We start from the raw sequence: 7338 nt of genomic DNA, 5'->3' as shown, positions 1-7338 counted from the left end.
GGAGCAAACATACATGTTTTCATGTGTTTTTACAGGAAAGCAATGTCAAATTTAAGGGTTTTTTGGTTCGCATCTTTTTCCTTCCAGATGCAAGTCTTTCTCCACCTAAAACATCACATCCACAGAGCCACATGGATATGTCTCAGCTCTGACTAGAGAATGGATGCATGTAGTCTTTTTCTCCCTCCCATCTCCCCAAACAAAAGTTGATCAGAAATGATCTGATTTCCAGTACAACCACAAGGTGCAGATGAGGGAAAAGCCCTCCCTTCACTGAAAACTTCACTGACCTCATGTCAGCCAGTAAAAAAATCTGCTTCCAGCTCTAGGTTTCAAGGAAGTGATCAAATCTGGTAGGAGGTACTTGGAAATGTGGGGCAAGATAGGCTTGTTGGGTTTTGCCTGTTTTTATAATTCATCACGTACATGCTTTATAATCCCATAGTAAATAGCCATAATTTTCCCAGCTTCACAAAGTTAAATGCCCACATGCCCACTTGCACACAGAAAAATTGATCCATGTGCAGCCTGAGGAGTTTAGAAAGGTCATTTTCCAGACTGGGGAGAGATAGAGGGTGTTGTTGTTAATCAAAGAAGAGATCTTTTACATCTTTCTGACAATAAACAGTGCAAATAGCAGGAGTTCCACGGCCATCCTTCCGGCCTAGAAGTACTGTTAAGACAGTTCTTGTACTTCATATAGCTATTATCCACTGCAGTGTCTCCTCTTGTTCTGGCTGTGTTGTGTAATGTTTAGTGGTGCAAAATCTCCACCAGTGATAGGGATCACCCCACCACTGCAAGTCTTGCCCTTTTTACACTCATACTTCTTGCTTCCAAAGCCAGCTGCAGTGACTGCTGGTTGTCAGTCCCATCTCCTCATTCCCCATCTCTGACTCTGCCTGTGTTTTTCAGCAAGCTCAGATTACCTCCTGTCTCTGGATATATTTCTCTCCCCACTGTGCTGTAAAATCAACAAATACCCCCACCTTCCCCATCCCTGTTTTCCTTTGACTGCTTAAATACCCGGGAACTTGGCACTGCTGGTGGGATTTCAAAACCCAGCCCAGATTTGGGCTAAACAGCTGCTGTGTACTGTCAGAGCTACACACTACAATGATTTGTATAGCCCATTGCTGAACCAGCTACAGCCATTTGTTTAAAAATAAAGAGACAGACAAATTCAACTCTTCCCCTTCTCCTAGCAAGCTGATATCATGTGCCTCTCTTAAAAATGGCTTGCTCCAGAATGCATTAGAGCTAAATTATCATTTATGTTTTTCACAGGGATTGCTAATGTGTAATGAGATTTTAGAGTTAATGTTTTGTACAAAGCACTTAGCAGAGCTGGGATGAAATTGGTTCAGGATTCTGATGTGGTGTTTTAATTAAAGATATTTTCCAATGAGGGCTGAGCAAACGACTTGTCAGAAGATTTTGTACCCATCAGCCAATATAGCTATGCAATGCTAGTTTCGCTTTCTGCTTTTTGGTTTTCTTCAGGGAATTAGAGAAGAAAGCCTCTCCGAATCTCATGTAGAAAAGCCTTCCTTAGCTGAAACCCTTACAGGAGAAAAAACATTATTTGTCGCTCTGAAACTTTTACCTGAATATCAATGGTCTGGTTCATTGCAGTATGACGCTAGCCTTACACTGCTTTGATTTTGTTGAGCTTGCAGCTGTAGATTGGTGCAGTGCATGCAATGGGAAGTCAGGTTCTGTGAGGTGAGTCCTAAGCTCACCTGCCATAGCAGGGTCCTGAGCTATGACAGCAGCTCCTTTTCCAAATCCTGCTCTGCTGTTGGGCACAGGAACCACGGAGGAGGCAGGAAAATGGGTGATGTAGTTCCAGGAGAGGAAGGATTTCCAAAAGCTGTACCTGCTCAAACCAGCGTGACGGTGATGGAGTTGTCTCAGTCTCAGTTGGCTTAAACAAACATACAGATGTATGATTCAGTACAAACATCAAATGCATGTTAATAGGCACAGCTTTTATTAATTGCTGGATGATAAGGGTCATTATTACAAAACTAACACACTGTTTTTTTAGCTGTCTCTGGTCCATGCAGGCGACTTCAACAACCATCAGGTCTTAAGCTCGGATATCTGCTTTAAACAAAGTCACGCTGCTATAACAAACCATGAAGTCCAGCACATGGGGCTGGTTTCAGGCACAGGCAAGGCAAACCTCTAGCATAAAAACAGCCACTGTCTCATCTATGATTCTCATCATAGAATGCCCGTTCCACAGCCCGGAGAAGCTAAGCTGGGTAGAGCTGTTGAGGGAGGGCAGGCAGGATGCAGGGAAGTGGCTCCTGCTGGAAGAGGGAGGACTTGTCATTTCCAGTGGTTCTCGCACTTAACCTGCTTCACCCTTCCACTCTTACCTCTCCAGCCATCAGAGCTGTACCAAGGTCCCCCTTTGACCCCCATCCCATTTTTTTGCTCCATTCCCACCTCCCCAAGAAAAGGCACTGGCCCTGGCATCTGTCTGAAGGCTGAGTCAGCTCCATGGGTGCAAAACAGAAGTGCTGGAGACCCACCCAGCATGGGCATGCAGCTGTGACATGGCAGCATCATTAACTTGGATGACTGAGGGATAGCAAATCACTCTGTATTTGTACAGCTCCATGATTGTTTTTTGCAGTGTTTCTGATGTAAACCCCTTCATTGCTGCATAGCTGTGAACCTTTCAGTAATATGTGTTGCTCCCTGCTTGGTATAATAATAGAAACAAATCCTTCTTTTTATGTTCATGATTTCAAATACATGTGGTTGGTTGGTTTGTTTTTCTAAGAAGAGCAAAGAGAAGCCTTTCATTTTATAGACAGTTTTGATGTTTTAATATACGTGTATGAGGTTTTTTCTGGTATTTTTCTTTTGCAGGTTTGCCCATCTACAGGTTCTGTAATTTTAGAAACAGACAAACAGTAAATAGGGATTTTAATCCCCAAAGTAAATTGTAACATAATCTGTTCATTTGGTGAACTCTTTAGCTCAGTATGAAATTCATGTGAACTGTGAAAAGAGATGTTACTGACTACAACAGAGAGGTGAAAGTGGGTTTTGGAGAAATAAATCTCACATTTACATCTCTACTATGTGGTGGATACATGAATATACTGAGTATTGTAACATTTTCTTTGCATAAACTTTCTCTGACATCACAGGATCTCAGGAAATTACAAAGACAGAAGGAAACCAAGCTGCCTATTTGGGTCAGTCCCTCAGTGAAACAGCATCCTAATCCATAAAACATAGTACACACTGCAGCTCCACTGTACATCCCTTGTCCAGCTGTGTGAATGCTTTATCCGCAAAAGCAATGAAACACCACTTAACGAGTGGTGGTGACCTTTTCAGAGACAGCGAGGTACAAACACGCATGGGGCATCTTTTGCTGCCAAGTCCAAATGTTCCAAAATTGGAAGTCAGATCAGCCTGGCTTGTAAATTATAAGACTGGCTGAAAAAAAGTTCATGAAAACAAATGTGTTGGTGTTCTTCTCTGCCATGCATTTTACTGAGTCTATGGCCTTGAGCCCTCAGAGGTCACTCAGGTTTAATTTTAAGTCTTGTGTTCTCTATATGTGATACAAAATTCTGTTGATGTTCCCATCCATTCAATTACAGGAGTCAGAGAAACTGGGGAATTATGTAGACGTTTGAGAGGCACCTTCATGGTGTTTTGGACACACATCTCTGACAACAAGTGCCAAATTGTGTGAATTAAATTCTGCATAAGGGATTGAGGGGTAAAAAGCATAGGAGATACAGAACAGCTGGATTTGTGTGTATAGCAATGGTACTAAAGCTTCTGAGTTTCCTGCTCACGGCTGCCAGGATAATGAATCAGTTGATAGGTTTAGGTCAGAGATCACCCCATCCGTGGGAACTATGGAGTAAAGAGAAAGAGGAGGTCTGGGTTGATGAAGAGCCAGGATAATGAGCCATGGAGGGGCAATGGAGGGGCTCCCCATCCTTGGTGTGATTAAGACCTGGGAAGGAATGAGTATAGTCTGCAGGAGCTGAACACTGCAGTAGAGAGGCTGAGGGAGTATTTACAGGGTCTTTTTGGTAATGCAGGTAACACATGCCAAGCACCTACACCTCCCTCATTCTGGAGAATGAGAAGGCCAGATTTAGCACATGGCAATGGCACCATCAGGTACACAGCGGCGCTGAGCAATGGAGCAGGGGCTTAGGCACATCTTTCTGTGTTGCAAGCACTATCTTCACCATGGCTTTAGGCACAAGCATTGCCAAAAGAGATTAAAGTCTTCAGCAGCAGTTGCAGCACTCTGGTGATTAGGTTTGGTGTTTATTTGTGAGAGGAATGATTTCACACCAACATGGGGATTTTTGATTTTACATTCACACTTTCACCCCGTCTGTGTTACTGAAAGGTCAGTTCTCCTCCTCCTCTTCTGCCATTTGCTTAAGACCTGTCCCTGCCATCATGCCCTTGACACCACTAGTATTGCCAGTGCATGTGAAGCAGCAGCAGGAAGGTGAATTAAAGCAGCTGGTCCCAGTGGGTATGCCTGTGCTCAGAAACAGGGCTCTGAGCACAGCTTCCCCCACCATCCCCAGTGGCTTCCCAGTGCTTCCTGCGGTGTCAGAGGAAGTCAAGATTAAGAGGGATGTAGCAGGGAGAGTGATGTGCAGGGATTGTGCTTCCCTGGCACAGGAGAGGCTGAGCATGAGGATGTACTCCAGGCATGTGTATGCACATGGACCTTGAGCTGTGACTGCTGAAGAAGTAGCTCCATGGAGCTGCTTAAGGTGAGGAATTTTTAGGCCTGAAATACAGACTGAATTTTCAATGAGAACCTGGTAGGTACTCACCACTGCTTGAAATCAGGCCATTCCTTCAGCTATAGGGTAGCCAGTACCATCCATGCTGCTGGGTGGTGCCTCTGCCAGACCCATTCAGGAAACGAGGTTCAACCATGTGCATGGGGTAACAGGTTAAAACTTAAACAGGGGAAGTTTAGACTGGATACAAGGAAGAAGTTCTTTACTGTAAAGGTGGTGAGGCACTGGAATGGATTGCTCAGGGAAGCTGTGAATGCTCCATCCCTGGTGGTGTTCAAGGCCAGGTTGGCCAGAGCCATGAGTGATATGGTTTAGTGTGAGGTGTCCCTGCCCATGGCAGGGGGGTTGGAACTAGATGATCTTAAGGTCCTTTCCAACCCTAACTCTTCTATGATTCTATGTCTCTGAGCTCCCCTATCTCCTGATGCCTCTTCTCCCAAAGGCTCATGTCCATAGTTTGACCTCTGGTTCAGTCTTCATTCACTGCTCACCCCTGTGGGGTGACTATTTCTCTCCTCTGCACTGGCTCTTTTGTTCCAGAAAGCCTTGGTAGCGGTGGTTTGAGATGTGTCTCATTTGGCCCCAGAGCCAGGGAATTTGGATCCTCCCGGTGCCTGGCCTTGAATCCGGCTACATGCTGGGGTGCCAGAGCTGTTCTGGAGGCTGCAACTCCTCAGTGCCACACTGCTTTAGCAATTTGGCTGTGCTCTTTGGCAGCCTCCACTTAGTGCTTTGACACCAGTTTTGATACTAAAAGCAGTGTTTGCTGGGACCATTGTTTTGATTCTTGTCTCACTGGTACCAAACTTCTTAGTCTATAAAGCGATGCATTTCCAAGCCTCAGTAGCAGGAGTCATCTTGCTCCAGCTATGGACTCGTGGGCAGAAGATGCCAGTGGGATGCCCTGGTTGCAGCAGCTGCTCATACCAAAGTGTCTGTTTAGCAAATACAGATGGAAAATGCTGCTGTTTTCTCCTCATTGATCACTGTCCAAAGCATCTGAGGCTCCAGTAAAAGAGCCAAAAGAGAGCAAAATTGCTGTTCCCACAGCTTTGGTGCTTCCTACCACATTGTGATTTCTTTAGAAGTTACCATGCTGTACTTCAGGCTCTGTGTGGTAGCTGCGTTGGCCTCTCACAACAGGCCTGTTCCGGCACAGCGGTGGCTGCAGGGGCCTGCAGCAAGCAGTTCAGCTCAGATACAGTGACATGTAGATTTCTGCAAGCCTAAGGGCCTGTTTGTCCTTTAAATATGCTTTTTTTTTTACCCTTTTCTTTCTTTCCCTGTTGCTGGTACAGGTGGCTGGTGTACTCCATGTAGTTCTCCTGTTTCAGACAGATAAAGACATCTGTAACTGTCAATACCAATCAGCCCTGTCCCTCTGCCATTTTTCTTTTGTTGTTTTACACAGACTTTTACAAGTGGCTCCTTCTCAAACTTCTGGTGAAATGAATAATGTCAGCTGAGCCAATAAATCTGTTTCCATCTGAAGGGGGAGGAAGACACCATAGGCACAGGAATGTCGCTAGAGAGGCTGAGGAGGACACGACTGTAATTAGGCTGAACAATTACAGCAATTTCTCCTTATTCCTCCTCTTCCCCCCTGACAAGGTGCTCCTCCGCTGCTCATGCATTCTTCCTGAAGGGGGTTTCCTTCAATGCTCTGCTCTTTCCAAAACCAGTGAGTCTATAATACAGGTGGTCCTCCGCTTGAGGAGCCCTATTTATTCCCTGGCAGCTCATCAGCTCAGGATCCTGCTGCTTTATGTAGTCATCTCCTCATCTCCCTGCCCCTTTTCACAGAATCACAAAATGGTTGGGGTTGGAAGGGACCCCTGAAATCATTGAGTCCAACCCCCCTGCCAAGGTAGGGCCACCTAGAGCAGGTTACATAGGAACGTGTCCAGGCAGGTTTGGAATGTCTCTAGAGAGGGAGACTCCACAACCTCCCTGGGCAGCCTTTTCCAGTGCTCTGCCACCCACAACATAAAAAAGTTCTTCCTCATGTTGAGGTGAAACTTCTCATGTTTTAGTTTATGGCCTTTGTTCCTTGTCCTGTCACTGGGCACCACTGAAAAGAGTCCAGCAGTCCTGTCACCTGCTTTTGAGATATTTACATGCATTAATAAGATCTCCTCTCAGTCTTCTCTATCGACTAAACAGGCCCAGCTCCTGCAGTCTTTCCTTGTAAGAGAGATGCTCCAGTCCCCCAGTCATCTTTGTGGCTCTCTGCTGGACCCTCTCTGGTAGCTCCTTGTCCTCATAGTACTGAAGAGCCCAGAACTGAACACATTACAGTACTCCAACTTTTGCTCATGCTAAAACCTCATTGCCAGGAGTTATGTCAAGGTGCTGCTTGCTCTGATGGCAACTTTAGCTGCAGTGGTTGTAGGGGACATCCAGCCCTCCTCACCCCTTGGTCACAGACAGCCCTGCATGCTGGAGCAAGTTGCTGCCCTTCCAGAAATTCAGGCATGCTAGACCCCGACCCCATGCTGGGAGCACTGCCACATCTGTGGGG

Source organism: Pezoporus occidentalis, unplaced genomic scaffold, assembly GCF_034315485.1.
Source record: "Pezoporus occidentalis ecotype Australia unplaced genomic scaffold, CSIRO_AGI_Poc_V1 ctg7, whole genome shotgun sequence".
NCBI classification, from domain to species: Eukaryota; Metazoa; Chordata; class Aves; order Psittaciformes; family Psittacidae; genus Pezoporus; species Pezoporus occidentalis.
Note: the sequence above shows the minus strand (reverse complement) of the source record.